Source organism: Bombina bombina, chromosome 10 (assembly GCF_027579735.1).
Source record: "Bombina bombina isolate aBomBom1 chromosome 10, aBomBom1.pri, whole genome shotgun sequence".
Taxonomy (NCBI): Eukaryota; Metazoa; Chordata; class Amphibia; order Anura; family Bombinatoridae; genus Bombina; species Bombina bombina.
In genome coordinates, this window is record NC_069508.1 from 18,549,365 (window position 1) to 18,565,957 (window position 16,593).

The window sequence follows — 16,593 nt, forward strand, 5'->3', positions numbered from 1 at the left end:
GTGTCAGGTATGTTTAAGGATATACCAGATTATCTGATACAAGGGCAAGATGGTGGCTTATAGTGGTTGTAGGTGCAAAGGCAAGATGATGGCTATATGTGCGAGTGCAAAATAGTGGCTGCAGGTGTGAAGGAAAGATTGTGGCTGTAGGTGTGAGGTCAAGATGGTAGGAGTGAGGGCAAGATTGTGGCTGTAGTTGTGAGGTTGTCATATTCCGGTGTATATGCGCTCAGGACACAGTCCCTCGGGGCAGTGGTAGGGAATTGGAGACACCAACCCCTGACCCAGGGAAGAGTATCCTGTACGTGGATAGATATTCTGTGATTCATAGTTGCGAGAAGTTATTGTAGAATTCATGGAGAGTGAAACATATGTATACAATATATTCTGGCTTCAATGGAAACATAAATTGATACTGTAACTTATAGTTAATAGGAGTTGCTGAAGGATTCATGAGTGAAAACTATAGCAATGTAAGATGTTCAGGCTTCAGAGTAAACTGGTAGAAGATTGACTCATAGATGCAAACTAAGGTTTGTTGCAGGTTCACAGTACATAATATTATATAGAGCTGTATGTCAGAATTAAGCAGAGCAGCACAGTTGATAGACAAGTTGCAAGTTTTAGGCATTAATTACTGTTTGTGCATATATATATGCAAACTAAGGTTTGTTGCAGGTTCACAGTACATACTATTATATAGAGTTGTATGTCAGTAATAAGCATAGCAGCACAGGTGATGGACAAAGTTGCACGTTTAAGGGCATTAAATACTGTTTGAGCATATATTGGAGAATCACAGGAAAGCTGTTTAACTGAACACATAGATGCAGTGTTCTGAATATATTAACATATTTGGAGGAGTGAATTTCAGCTATGGCAACTTGTAGCAAAGAATAGTTATAAAGTTCTGAGTAAGATGCTATCGTAGTAATTAGAGAGTGATCATAACCAAATGCATACTTGTAATTTAGAATAAAGTTCAGAGTTTGTTAAAGGAACAGTATACACTCATTTTCATATAACTGCACGTAATAGACACTACTATAAAGAATAAGATGCACAGATACTGATATAAAAATCCAGTATAAAACTGTTTAAAAACTTACTTAGAAGCTGTCAGTTTGGCTCTGTTGAAAAGGTAGCTGGAAAGCCCACTGCAAGTGGCAAATAAGACACTCCCCCCCGCCCCCTTCTTTTGCATATGAAAAGACCCTTTACACAAACAGGAGCAAGCTGGAGAAGGTAGCTGACGGTATTCACATAAAACTTTGGGGCTTGGTTAGGAGTCTGAAAATCAGAGCAATGTTATTTAAAAATGAGCAAAACTATACATTTATTTAAAAAAACTTTATGGGCTATATAAATAGATCATCTACAAAACATTTATGCAAAGAAAAAATGAGTGTATAATGTCCCTTTAAGTAGCAGTGTCCACGAAACAAAATGGATATTATATATGGATACTTGCGATTGGATGATTTTAAGCATAGCTAAAAGGAAAGGCTGTAGTTTGAATATGCTGGTAAAATCCATGCAGGAACAGTCACAGACCTCTGTTGTTCTTGAACAAAACTTTAAAGCTAATGCAATGCGCATTAGACCCGAGATGGTTTAAAAAGAGGCTGAGGGAATCAGCTGCATGAATGATTAATTCATTAGGCAGGTAAGTTGAATGCAGATACTCCCCAAACAGTATACCTGTCAGTAGCAGGGAAGGCAGTCTTAAAGGGACAGTGATATCAGGCAGGCATATGTTACAGTGGCCAAGATGGTAGGTGTGAGGGCAAGATGGCAGATTTAGAAGCGAGGGCAAGATGGTGGCTGTAGTTTAGAAGGCAAGATGGTGGGTGTAGGTGTGAGGGAAAGATGGTGGTTATATGTGCAAGTGCAAAATAGTGACTGTAGGTGTGAAGACAATATGGTGGCTGTAGTTGTGAGGGCAAGATGGTGGGTGTAGGTGTGAAAGCAAAATGGTGGGTGTAGGAGCGAGGGCAAGATAGTGGCTGTAGGTGTGAAGGCAATATTGTGGTTGTAGGTGCGAGTACAAGATAGTAGCTGTAGGTGTGAAAGCAAGATTTTGGTTGTAGGTGTGAGTACAAAATAGTCGTTGTAGTTGTGAAGGCAAGTTTGTGGCTGTAGGTGTGAGGGCAATATGTTGGTTGTAGGAGCAAGAGCAAGATAGTGGCTGTAGTTGTGAAGGCAAGATAGGTCTGGAGGTGTGAGGGCAAGATGGCAGTTGTAGAAGCAAGGGCAAGATAACGGCTGTAGTTGTGAATTCAAGATAGGTGTGAGGGTGTGAGGGCAATATGGAGGTTGTAGGAGAAAGGGCATGATAGTGGCTATAGTTGTGAAGGCAAAATGGTGTCTGTTGGTGTGAGGGCAAGATGGTGGCAGTAGTTTTGAGGGCAAGATTGCAGTTGTAGGAGTGAGGGCAAGATGGTGGCTGTAGGTGTGAGGGCAAGTTGGTGGATGTAGGTATGAGGACAAGATGCTGTTTGTAGGTGTGAGGGCAAGATGGTGGCTGTAGATGTGAGGGCAAGATTGCGATTGTAGGAGCAAGGGCAAGATGGTGGCTGTAGGTGTGAGGACAAGATTGAGGTTGTAGCTGCGAGTACAAGATAGTGTCTGTAGGTGTAAAGGCAAGATTACGGGTGTAGGTTTTGGGGTAAGATGATGGCTATAGGTGGTATATGTGTGGAGGCAATATGGTAGATGTAGGTGCAAGATGGTGGTTGCAGGTGCAAGGATAAGATAGTTGTTGTAGGTGAAAGGGCATGATGGCGGCTGTAGGTTAAAGGGCAAGATTGTGGCTGTAAGTGCAGTCCCCAATACCACGTGGTTCCAAGGCTGCTACTTCCCCATTACAGCTCTAGATTTGAATGATTACAACTGCACATCCTGCAAATAGACACACACCTCAAATTAATTTAAAATATGGACTTAATTGATTGAGCTTGTTAAAGGGACAGTAAATACCTTGTAATTACAAGATTTTCCTGCAATCTTGCAATAAATGAATATACTAGGTTAGTTTAAAAATGGTTGGAATACATTATCACCTGGTTTGTTGTGATTATTTGTCAATAACCAAAATCCACCCATCACTAGCCTTATTTAAAGGAGCCACCCCAGACTTGTTTCTAGAGTAGACTGTTGTTTTCATTATGTGTTTCAGTTACCTATCACCTCTGCTGAGGACAACTGGGAACAGATATAAAGGAAAAGGTTAGACTTGTGGAGCCTGTCATGTGATCATCCTGTTCTCAGATTGGGAAAACTCTTAGGGCTAGATTACAAGTGGAGCAAAATCAATAGGACAGGGTGTTTTATCATTTGAGCAACCTTACACAAAGTATTTAGCACAATCTCATATAATTTATAAGTGGATAGTTAAATATTTTGACCATAGCATCTTAGTGAGGCCAAAACTTTTGTAGCTTCCCCTATACTTTTTATTGGATAGCGCAGGCAAAACTATTAGTGAGATCACCCTGTTTGTATTACCAGGGGTGAGTTAAAGGGATATTAAACACCAAAAATGTTATTGTTTAAAAAGATAGATAATCCCTTTATTTACCATTCCCCAGTTTTGCATGACCAACACTTTTATATTAATATACTTTATACCTCTGTGATTACCCTGTATCTAAGCCTCTGCTGACTGCCCCCTTATCCCAGATCTTTTGACAGACTTGCATTTCAGGCAAATAGTGCTTCACGTGCGTGAGCACAATTGGCTAGATTACGAGTCTTGCGTTATGAAGGGTGCGGTGCTAATGTGCAGTTTATTCTCACCGCTCACTTACCTGCAGGGCTGGTATTACAGGTTTTTATAAACCCGGCGTTAAAAGGCAAGAAGTGACCATAGAGCAAAATTGAGCTCCATACCGCACTTCAATACCAGCGCTGCTTAAGTCAGCGGTGAGCTGGTTGTATGTGCTCGTGCACGATTTCCCCATAGACATCAATGGGGAGAGCCGGCTGAGAAAAAGTCTAACACCTGCAAAAAAGCAGCGTAAATCTCAGTAATGCAGTCCCATTTATTCCTATGGGGAAACTAAAGTTATGTTTACACCTAACACCCTAACATGAACCCAGAGTCTAAATACCCCTAATCTTACACTTATTAACCCCTAATCTGCCACCCCCAACATCGCAGACACCTGCATTATACTTATTTACCCCTAATCTGCCGCTCCGGACATCGCCGCCACCTACATTATATTTATTAACCCCTAATCTGCTGCCCGCAGATTATTTTCTCTAATTTAGTGTTTGTTTTTTTTGTAATTTAGCTAATTGTATTTAATTTATTTAATTGTATTTAAGTTAGGTAAGTTATTTAATTGTAGTGTAGTGTTAGCTGTTAGTGTAACTTAAGTTAGGTTTTATTTTACAGGTAAATTTGTATTTATTTTAGCTAGGTAGTTAGTAAATAGTTAATAACTATTTAGTAACTATTCTACCTAGTTAAAATAAATACAAACTTGCCTGTAAAATAAAAATAAACCCTAAGCTAGCTACATTGTAACTATTAGTTATATTGTAGCTAGCTTAGGGTTTATTTTATAGGTAAGTATTTAGTTTTAAATAGGAATAATTTAGTTAATGATAGGAATTTTATTTAGATTTATTTAAATTATATTTAAGTTAGGGGGTGTTAGGGTTAGGGTTAGACTTAGGTTTAGGGGTTGATAAATTTAGAATAGTGGCGGTAATGTTGGGGGCGGCAGATTAGGGGTTAATAAATGTAGGTAGGTGGCGGCGATTTTGGGGGCAGCAGATTAGGGGTTAATAAATATAATGTAGGTGGCGGCGATGTCAGAAGCGGAAGATTAGGGGTTAATAAGTATAATGTAGGTGGCAACGATGTTAGGGACAGCAGAATAGGGGTTAATAATATTTAACTAGTGTTTGAAGGGCGGGAGTGTGGCGGTTTAGGGGTTAATATGTTTATTATAGTGGCGGCGATATCCGGAGTGGCATATTAGGGGTTAAACATTTTATTATAGTGTTTGCAATGTGGGGGGGGGGGGGGCTCGGTTTAGGGATTAATAGGTAGTTTATGGGTGTTAGTGTACTTTTTAGCACTTTAGTTATGAGTTTTATGGTACAGCTTTGTAGTTTAAAACTCATAACTACTGACTTTAGAATGCGTTAGGAATCTTGGAGGTAGAGGGTGTACCGCTCACTTTTTGGCCTCCCAGGACAAACTCGTAATACCGGCGCTATGCAAGTCCCATTGAAAAAAGACTTTACAAAATTTAAGTAAGTTGATTTGCGTTAAGGCCAAAGAAGTGTGCGGTGCCCCTAAACCTGCAAGACTCGTAATAGCAGCGGGCGTTAAAAAGCAGCGTTAGGACCTGTTAACGCTGCTTTTTAAGCTTACCACAAAACTCGTAATCTAGCCGACAGTTATTTATATGAAGCACATGAACTAACGCCCTCTAGCTGTGAAAAACTGTCAAATGCATTCAAATGAGAGACGGCCTTCAAGGGCTTAGAAATTAGCATATGAGCCTAATTAGTTTTAGCTTTCAACTAAGAATACCAAGAGAACAAAGCAAATTTGATGATAAAATTAAATTAGAAAGTTGTTAAAGTGTTACATTCAAATGCAATCCAAAATACTACTGTACTATTTAGCTCTTCTTAAAGGGACACTAAACCCAAATTGTTTTCTTGCATGATTCAGATAAAACTGCAATTTTCGGCAACTTTCTAATTTACTCCTATTATAATTTTTTCTTCATTCTCTTTGTATTTTTTTTTTAAAGCAGGAATGTAAAGATTAGGAGCCGGCCCATTTTAGACTCAGCACCATGGATAGTGCTTGCTAATTGGTGGCTGACATTTAGCCACCAATAAGCAAGCATAACTCCGGTCCTGAACCAAATAATGGGTCCGCTCCTATGCTTTACATTCCTGCTATTTAAATAAAGATAGCAAGAGAACAAATACAAATTTATAATAGGAGTAAATTAGAAAGTTGCTTAAAACGTTATGCTCTACCTGAAAAATTAAAGAAAAAATTGGGTTTTAGTATCCCATTAAGACATTAAAGGGATATGAAACCCAAAATATTTATTGTATTATTCGGATACAACTTTCCAAATTTACTTCTATTATCAAATGTTTCTTCATTCTTTTGGTATCCTTTGTTAAAGGAGCAGCAATGCAATACTGGGAGTTAGCTGAACCCATCAGGTAAGCCAATGACAAGAGGCATAAATGTGCAGCTGCTAACCAGCAGCTAGTTCCCAGTAGTGCTTTGCTGCTCCCTAGCTAGGTATCTTATCAAAAAAGGATAGCAAGAGAACAAAGCAAATTAGATAACAGAAGTAAATTGGAAAGTTGTTTAAAATGTCATGCTCTTATTGAGTCGTAACAGAAAAAACACATAATTATTAATAGCATAGCACAGAGCTAGATGAAGAACTACTCGCAGACAACTGGCTCATCTCTAGAGCTATATCTGACATAAGTTTTAGAAATCTATTGTAAGGGATTAAAGGGATAGAAAAGAAAAAATTAAACCTGCATGATTCAGATAGAGCCGGTCATTTTAAGACACTTTTAAATTCACTTCTATTTTCAAATGTGCTTCGTTCTCTTAGCATCGCTTGTTGAAAAAGAATATGCACATACCCTACACTAGTGGGAGCTAGCTGCTGATTGGTGCCTGCACACACTTGTCTCTTGTGATTGGCTAACTAGATGTGTTCAGCTTCCTGCCAGTAGTGCAATGCTGTTCCTTCAGCAAAGGATAGCAAGAGAATGAAGACAATTTAATAACAGAAGTATATTGGAAAGTTGTTTAAAATTGTATGTTTTATCTGAATTATAAAATCATTTTTTTGGGTTTATTATCCCTTTAAGCGCACCTGCGCTATACGACAATTAGATATTAGCGCCCAATAGATGTCTCTCTCGTGATAAAAGCTAACTATAGATTTGTAATATGAGAGCAAAGTAAAAGCACTGCTAATTGTGATTGAGTGATATTTACACACAATAGTGATAATGGCACTGCTGATTGTGCTCGAGTGATATTTACACACAATAGTGATAATGGCACTGCTGATTGCGCTAGAGTGATATTTACACACAATAGTGATAATGGCACTGCTGATTGCGCTTGAGTGATATTTACACACAATAGTGATAATGGCACTGCTGATTGTGCTCAAATGATATTTACACACAATAGTGATAATGGCACTGCTAATTGTGCTCAAGTGATATTTACACACAATATTGATAATGTCACTGCTGATTGTGCTCGAGTGATATTTACACACAATAGTGATAATGGCACTGCTGATTGTGCTTGAGTGATATTTACACACAATAGTGATAATGGCACTGCTGATTGTGCTCAAGTGATATTTACACACAATAGTGATAATGGCACTGCTAATTGTGCTCGAGTGATATTTACACACAATAGTGATAATAGCACTGCTGATTGTGCTTGAGTGATATTTACACACAATAGTGATAGTGGCACTGCTGATTGTTCTTGAGTGATATTTACACACAATAGTGATAATGGCACTGCTGATTGTGCTCGAGTGATATTAACACACAATAGTGATAATGGCACTGCTAATTGTGCTCAAGTGATATTTACACACAATAGTGATAATGGCACTGCTGATTGTGCTTGAGTGATATTTACACACAATAGTGATAATGGCACTGCTGATTGTGCACGATTGATATTTACACGCAATAGTGATAATGGCACTGCTGATTGTGCTCAAGTGATATTTACACACAATAGTTATAATGGCACTGCTGATTGTGCTCGAGTGATATTTACACACAATAATGATAATGGCACTGCTAATTGTGCTTGAGTGATATTTACAAACAATAGTGATAATGGCACTGCTAATTGTGCTTGAGTGATATTTACACACAATAGTGATAATGGCACTGCTGATTGTGCTTGAGTGATATTTACACACAATAGTGATAATGGCACTGCTGATTGTGCTCGAGTGATATTTACACACAATAGTGATAATGGCACTGCTGATTGTGCTCGAGTAATATTTACACACAATAGTGATAATGTTTAGCCACTTCTAATCTAACCCTTAAAGTGATATAAAAAAAAATATTTTGTGATTCAGAAAGAACAAACAATTGTAATAAAGTTTCCAGTTTACTGCTATTATCAAATTTGCTCAGTTCCCATGATATTCTGTGTTGAAGAGATACTTAGGTAGCATCTGGAGCATTACTTGGTAGGAAATAGTCCTGCCATCTAGTGCTCTTGCATATGGATAACATTCTTGCACAACTTCTGCTATATAGAGTTCCCGGAACGTGCACAATTACATCCCTGCCTTTCAACAAAAGATACAAAGTGAACAAAGAAAATTTGGTAATAGAAGTAAATTATAAAGTTGCTTAAAGGACCAGTCAACACGTTATATTTGCATAATCAACAAATGCAAGAGAAAAAGACAATGCAATAGCACTTAGTCTGAACTTCAAATGAGTAGTAGATTTTTTTTATAACAAATTTCAAAGTTATGTATATTTCCACTCCCCTTGTACCATGTGATAGCAATCAGCCAATCACAAATGCATATACGTATAGTCTGTGAATTCTTGCACATGCTCAGTAGGAGTAGGTGACTCAAAAAGTGTAAATATAAAAGACTGTGCACATTTTTTAATGGAAGTAAATTGGAAAGTTGTTTAAAATTGTTTAACCTGAGTGTCCCTTTAAAAGTGCTGCTCTATCTGAATCATGAAAGAAAAAAATGGATTTAATGTCTTTTCTAATTTTAAGTAGTAAAAAAATTTAAAGGGGGCAAAACAAATAATGAAAGTATATTGCAAAGTTGTTTTACTAAATTGAAAATATATATGGTAATCTTATTGTGTTTTCATCAGGTAATCTGTAATATATTGATATAATAACCTGCTGTGTTCAGACCTTTTATTTTTTTCTTATGCGTCTTTTTGACTGTGCAGCTTTGACCTTTAACCTATGTAGTGCTGTTATCAGGACATGTCCCTTAAACCTATATTTATTTTGCAGTTTGTAACTCTGTCTCTCAATCACTGGTTAATGTTTGGAAGAAATAACAGAGTAAACTCTAGCGCTGTCTATTGTGCATAAGAAAGAGCACTATTTCAAAATGTTATTTTCTTTCCTAAGATATGGTGAGTCCATGGCTTGAGTAATTACTGTTGGGAATATCTCTCCTGGTCAGCAGGAGGAGGCAAAGAGCAGCCCAGTTAAACTGCTAAGTTTTACTTCCCTTACCCACAACCCCCAGTTATTCTCTTTGCCTTCGGTACATGGAGGAGGTGAAGTTTAGGTGTCTGAAGATTTTTTTTTATTTCATCTACAAGCAAGTTTTGGGGGTATAGCCGTAGTGGTAGCTTTAAAGCGGTTAGGAACTTGTGAAGAGGTACTTACTGCATTTTCCTAACAATTGCTGCCCTAGGTTAAAAAGCCAGAGTTGGCTACTCTGTTCTTTCTTTTTCAAAGGTCTCTGTGAAGAACTGTATCTTCTCATACCTTGTAACTGTCTACATGCCGGACAGTGGGACAGGTCAGTGCTTTTTCTTCCAGTTGGGGAGACCATGCACTTAACAAATTAAAATACACTGCTTTTTTATTGGGACATAGATAATTCTATTGTATGAGTTACACTGGGGCATGAAGCAGGCACTGTAGCATGTGTGAGACTAACATTTAAACTCTTTTTAAAAGAAAGGGTAAAATGTTTTTATTAGGCTTTATTTTCTGACACATATTTACTTGATAAAACAATACAAGTTTAAACTGAAAGTAAGGCTGAATTTTCTATTTCAGCAGCTATTCATTTCCCCTTTGCTTTAAATAAAACAATGCAACATTTTAAACTGTTGGGTTTGAGAAAACTGATATTTCTGGTACTCAGTGTACCAGGAAGAGGTGCCTCTCTGTGTCGCAGCAGTAATTTGAGCTTGGCAGTTGCAGTCACATGACAGGCTTTACTAACATTTCTGAGGAAAAAGTAGTTTTTTCCATTTCTGGGTGATCCAGTCTTAATTGGTAGTGGTAAGGCACCTCAGTAATTGAGGTGTGTGGTTGCCTGAGGGGTATTTTAGAAGTTTATTTGATGTTTATTAAATGTTTTTTCTTAACTTTTCTCACATAATTTTAGCTGGGGATCGATCCTAATTTGGGATACAATTTAAATTGTATTTTTTTCTTGGCTTATTTTAACTAAATATAAAAATCCTTGAAACTTATCTGTACAAGTTTATTTACTGTTTCACTACATGTCTGATTTGGAGCAAGAGACTGCGCTCATGAATTTGTGCTTATTATGTTTAGATGCACAAATTGCAGCTCCTATGCAATTTTGTTCTTTATGTGTCAAGAAAACCTTGCAAAATAAAGGTAAAATTTTTGAGCCTAATGTCTCTCAGGATGATGCTCTTAAAATAATACCTCAGCTTGCTCCTGCTATGTCCCAAGCCTCAATGGTGTCACATGCAGTGCCCTGCGGTTCCTCTATAACTCCTAGGGGAGTTTATTTAAAAGCTGAAATTACTGCCCATGTATCTTCAGCTGTATCTGCGGCATTAGCTGCCATTCCCAGATTACAGGTAAAATGCAAGAGGACATCTAGAATATCAGATAGTAAGGTGCCTGTCCTCAGTTCTGCTTCCCAAGTTGCCCTTTCTCATAAGTCAGATAAGGAAGATACATCGGGACTTTCTGAGGGTGAAATCTCAGATTCGGACAGTATTATTCCTTCTTCTGAGACTGAGGTGGTATCTTTCAGATTTAAGCTTGAACACCTTCAAATATTGTTAAAGGAGGTTTTAGCTACTTTAGATGACTCTGATACCCCTATCATTGTCACTCCTAAGAAATCTAGTAAACCTAATAGTTTCTTTGATGAACCTTCCACTTCAGAGGTTTTTCCTGTGCCGGACCGTGCTAGGGGTGTCTTTTTTCCCCTGTCTCCCATTTTTAAGAAAATGTTTCCTGTCGAGGACTCCATTAAAGACCCTTGGTTTACTGTACCCAAAGTTGAAAGGGCATTTCCACTCTGGCTAAGAGAACCACTATTCCTGTTGAGGATAGCTGCTCTTTTAAGTATCCGATGGACAAGAAGCTGGAGACTTATTTGAAAAAGATTTATGTTCATCAAGATCTCCAATGGCAACCTGTGGTGTGTATTGCCAACGTGACTAGTGCGGCATCTTATTGGTTCGACACCTTGTCTAATTCTCTTCATGTAAAGAATTCCTTGGATGAAATTCATGATAGGATTAAAGCTCTTAAATTGGCCAATTCCTTTATTGCAGATGCCATTTTACAGGTTGTTAGACTAGGAGCTAAAACTTCTAGTTTTGCTGTCCTAGCCTGCAGGGCGTTATGGTTGAAATCCTGGTCTGCGGACGTTTCCTCTAAAGTCAAGCTTCTGGCAATTCCTTACAAGGGCAAAACCTTGTTTGGACCCGGTTTGGCAGAAATTATCTCTGATATTACGGTTGGAAAAGGGTCTTTTCTACCTCAAGATATGAAGAATAGGCCTAAAGGACATCAGAGTAATTTTCTTCCTTTTGTAACTTCAGAGGAAAGCTTTCCCCGTCTTCTTCCAAGCAGGAACAATCCAAGTCTTCTTGGAAACCCAATCAGTCTTGGGACAAGGGGAAACAAAGAAACCCACAGCTGATTCCAAATCAGATCAGGTGGGGGGCAGACTTTCTCAGTTCTCTCAAGCCTGGATAGGAGATGTCCCAGATCCCTGGACTGTGGACATAGTATCCCAGTGTTACAAATTGGAATTTAAGACTTTTCCTCCCAGAGGCAGATTCCATCTCTCAAGATTATCTGCAGACCAGATAAAGAGAGAGTCGTTCTTGAAATGTATTCAACAACTTTCCTCCCTGGGAGTGAAAGTTCCAGTTCCAGTGCAGGAACAGGGTCTCGGGTTCTACTCCAACCTATTTGTGTTCCCAAAAAAGAGGAAACTTTCCATCCTGTTCTAGACTTGAAGTGTCTAAACAAGTTTCTCAAAGTTCCATCCTCCAAGATGGAGACTATATGCTTCATTCTTCCTTTAGTACAAGAGGGTCAGTTCATGACAAACATAGACCTAAAGGATGCATATCTTCATGTTCCTATTCACAGGGACCATCACAGATTCCTGAGATTTGCCTTTCTGGACAAACATTTCCAGTTTGTGGCCCTTCCATTTGGTTTAGCCACGGCTCCCAGAATTTTTTCAAAGGTTCTGGGGGCTCTTTTGGCAGTGATCCATTCTCATGGAATTGCTGTGGCACCCTACCTGGATGACATATTGGTTTAGACCCCATCTTTTCAACAAGCAAAATCTTAAACAGAGATATTGTTGTCTTTTCTTCGTTCCCATGGATGGAATGTGAATCTGGAAAAAAGCTCCCTTTCCCCTGCTACAAGAGTAGTGTTCTTAGGGACCATAATAGATTCTCTATTGATGAAGATTTTTCTGACAGCGGTCAGGAAAAACAAAATAATTTCCTCTTGCCTCTCTTCAGGCTACTGCTCATCTTTCAGTTGCTCTCTATGGAGGTAATCGGTCTGATGGTGGCTTCCATGGGCATCATTCCTTTTACTCAATTCCATTTGAGAGCTCTCCAGTTGTGCATGCTCAGACAATAGAATGGCGACCATGCAAATCTATCTCTAGAGTTAGATCAATCATCAAGGGACTCTTTCTGGGAAGCAGTCTGGAACTTGTTAAAAGCTCAGGGCTTTTGGACTCAGGAGGAGTCTGTGCTTCCCATCAACATCTTGGAGTTGAGGGCGATTTACAATGCTCTATTGGCTTGGCCTCATTTATCCTCAGCCCAGTTTATCAGGTTCCAGTCAGACAACATAATCTCTGTGACTTACATCAATCACCAGGGAGGAACTCAGAGTTCCTTAGCCATGAAGGAGGTTACTCAGTGGGCAGAGTTCCACAATTACTGTCTATCTGCCATCCACATTCCAGGAGTAGACAACTGGGAAGCAAATTTTCTGAGCAGACAGACTTTTCATCCTGGGGAGTAGGAACTCCATCCGGAGGTGTTTTCCAGCTTAGTCCTCAACTAGGGGGTGCCAGAGTTAGATCTCATGGAGTCAAGTCAGAATGCCAAGCTTCCAAGGTACGGTTCAAGGTCAAGAGATCTGTAGGCCATTCTGATAGATGCTCTGGCAGTTCCTTGGGTTTTCAGGTTGGCATACCTGTTTCCTCCATTTGCTCTTCTTCCTCGAGTCATTGCTCGTATCAAACAGGGGAGGGCTTTGGTGATTCTAATAGCCCCTGCATGGACTCGCAGGATCTGGTTTGCAGACCTAGTGGAGATGTCATCTCTCCCACCTTGGAGACTATCTCTGAGGAAGGACCTCCTTATTCAGGGTCCCTTCCTTCATCCAAATCTCATTTCTCTGAAGCTGACTGCTTGGAGATTGAATGCTTAATTCTGTCTAAGCATGGTTTTTCTGAGTCGGTCATTGAGACCATGATTCAGGCTCGCAAGCCTGTTACTAGAAATATTTACCATAAGATATGGAATAAATATCTTTATTGGTGTGAATCCAAGGGCTACTCTTAGAGTAGAATTAGAATTCCTAGAATTTTATCTTTTCTTCAGGAAGGCCTGGAGAAGGGATTGTCAGTCAGTACCCTGAAGGGTCAGATTTCTGCTTTATCTGTTTTACTACATAAATGTTTGGTGGATGTGTCAGATGTGCAATCTTTTTATCAAGCCTTGGTCGAAATCAGAGAGAGAATTACGGCTCATTCCACAAAGCTGTTTCCTCTTCTTGGGCTTTCAAAAATGAAGCTTCTGTGGAACAAATTTGCAAGGCTGCAATTTGGTCTTCTCTACATACTTTTTCCAAATTTTCCAAATGTGATACTTTTGCCTCGGCTGAGGCTTCTTTTGGGAGAAAGGTTCTTCAAGCGGTGGTGCCTTCTGTTTAGGACTGCCTGTCTTGTCCCTCCCTATTTATCTTTGTCCTCTAGCTTGGGTATTGGTTCCCAACAGTAATTACTCAAGCCGTGGACTCATCATCTCTTAGGAAAGAAAAACAAAATTCATGCTTACCTGATAAATTTGTTTCTTTCCGGATATGGTGAGTCCACGACCCCACCCTTTATTTTAAGACAGTTGTTCTTTTGACTATAACCTCAGGCACCTCTACACCTTGTGTTACTCCTTTTTCTACATTTCCCTTCAGTCGCATGACTGGGGGTTGTGGGTAAGGGAGTGATACTTAGCAGTTTACTGTGGTGCTCTTTGCCTCTTTCTGCTGGCCAGGAGAGATATTCCCAACAGTAATTACTCAAGCCATGGACTCACCATATCCGGAAAGAAACAAATTTATCAGGTAAGCATACATTTATTTTTTTATTTTTTACGTAGAAAGGTTTATGTAAAGGGTCTTAAGAACTGATTACTTATTGTTTGATAAGCAGAATTCCCACTGCTTTACTGGTGAAAAGTGACAGATGAAAGCAAATAAATATGTGCAAATAAAAGCAAATAAATATGTGCAAATTAAAGCAAATAAATATGTGCAAATAAAAGCAAATAAATATGTGCAAATGAAACCAAATAATATGTGCAAATTATACCAAATAAATATGTGCAAATGAAACCAAATAAATATGTGCAAATGAAACCAAATAAATATGTGCAAATGAAACCAAATAATATGTGCAAATTATACCAAATAAATATGTGCAAATGAAACCAAATAAATATGTGCAAATGAAACCAAATAAATATGTGCAAATGAAACCAACTAAATATATGCAAATGAAACCAAATAAATATGTGCAAATGAAACCAACTAAATATATGCAAATGAAACCAAATAAATATGTGCAAATGAAACCAACTAAATATGTGCAAATTAATCCAAATAAATATGTGCAAATAAAAGCAAATAAATATGTGCAAATTAAAGCAAATAAATATGTGCAAATGAAACCAAATAAATATGTGCAAATGAAACCAAATAAATATGTGCAAATGAAACCAAATAAATATATGCAAATGAAACCAAATAAATATGTGCAAATGAAACCAACTAAATATATGCAAATGAAACCAAATAAATATGTGCAAATTAAACCAACTAAATATATGCAAATTAAACCAAATAAATATGTGCAAATTAATCCAAATAAATATGTGCAAATTAATCCAAATAAATATGTGCAAATGAAAGCAAATAAATACGTGCAAATGAAACCAAATAAATATGTGCAAATGAAACCAAATAATATGTGCAAATTATACCAAATAAATATATGCAAATTAATCCAAATAAATATGTGCAAATGAAAGCAAATAAATACGTGCAAATGAAACCAAATAAATATGTGCAAATGAAACCAAATAATATGTGCAAATTATACCAAATAAATATGTGCAAATTATACCAAATAAATATGTGCAAATTATACCAAATAAATATGTGAAATTATACCAAATAAATATGTGCAAATTATACCAAATAAATATGTGCAAATTATACCAAATAAATATGTGCAAATGAAATCAAATAAATATTTACAAATGAAAGACAAATTTCAAATGTGCTGATGAGCATTTCAAATTTTATTTTTTATTTACTTACAACTTATCTTTTCTAATATAAAAAGTAATGCCAAAAATATTGTCTATATATCTTCACATTCCTGTGCAATTTTCTAAATATATAAAGTATCCTGAAATAAAAAGTAATTACAATAAAGAATAATTTCCATTGTATCACTCTAAAAAACAATGGATGTTTCCTATGTTTAAAAATGATTTTTTTTATTTAAACATAGAACACATCCATTGTTTTTTTTATCAAAGAGGATACTTTTTCCCACTCAAAAATCTGTAAGAAGTTTGAAACGAATGTCTGTTTTACATGAATTGCCACATTTGTTGTTTATGATTTATATTGGAGAGACCACATAAAGTGTCCGTGATATGATTGTGAATTTGTCCAATATCAGAAGAAGGAACCTTAATAGCATAATATTTTTTAACAGCTGGTCATTCTATCTCTCAATTGAGATTTCAGGTCATTGCTTGTAGTATTCCTGTCCCCAGACAAGGTGCTAAAAAGGAATTTAATTTTTAAAAAAAACATGAAAAAATTCTGAATTTATAACTTAGAGACGTTGATCCCAAAAGGGATGAATAGAGACATTGAATGGATTTTATTTTATATTCTGCTGTGAATATTATTTGTGTATATATTGTAATCTAGTGATTTTATATGTGACCACTAGGGGATGCTGTTAGTAACTAAGAAAATGTAGAATGTAACGGGTTAAGGATGGGTGGAGTGATCCACCTGTTTAGGTTGTTGTGTTGTTCACACTTTACAATGTAAGGGCATGTAGTCTAAAAAATAGTCCGTCCATGTTTGTACCTGCTCCTTTTGATGTAATAAAGTGAACTTCAAGCTTTAAGTGGTGCTGCTGTCGTGGATTTTGTATTAAGTTGCTGCTATTTTATATGTATGATAGTTTTTATTTTTAGTCTAACAGTGGATACTGACTTAAGCATTTGGTTCAATAATAA

At 37.4% G+C, this 16,593-nt stretch overlaps 1 protein-coding gene across 3 annotated transcripts in view; it reads left to right on the forward strand.

Annotated features, from left to right (window-relative positions):
- KCNT2 (potassium sodium-activated channel subfamily T member 2) overlaps positions 1-16,593 on the forward strand; it is a 701,340-nt gene that overhangs the window by 266,593 nt on the left and 418,154 nt on the right. The window lies entirely within an intron of this gene.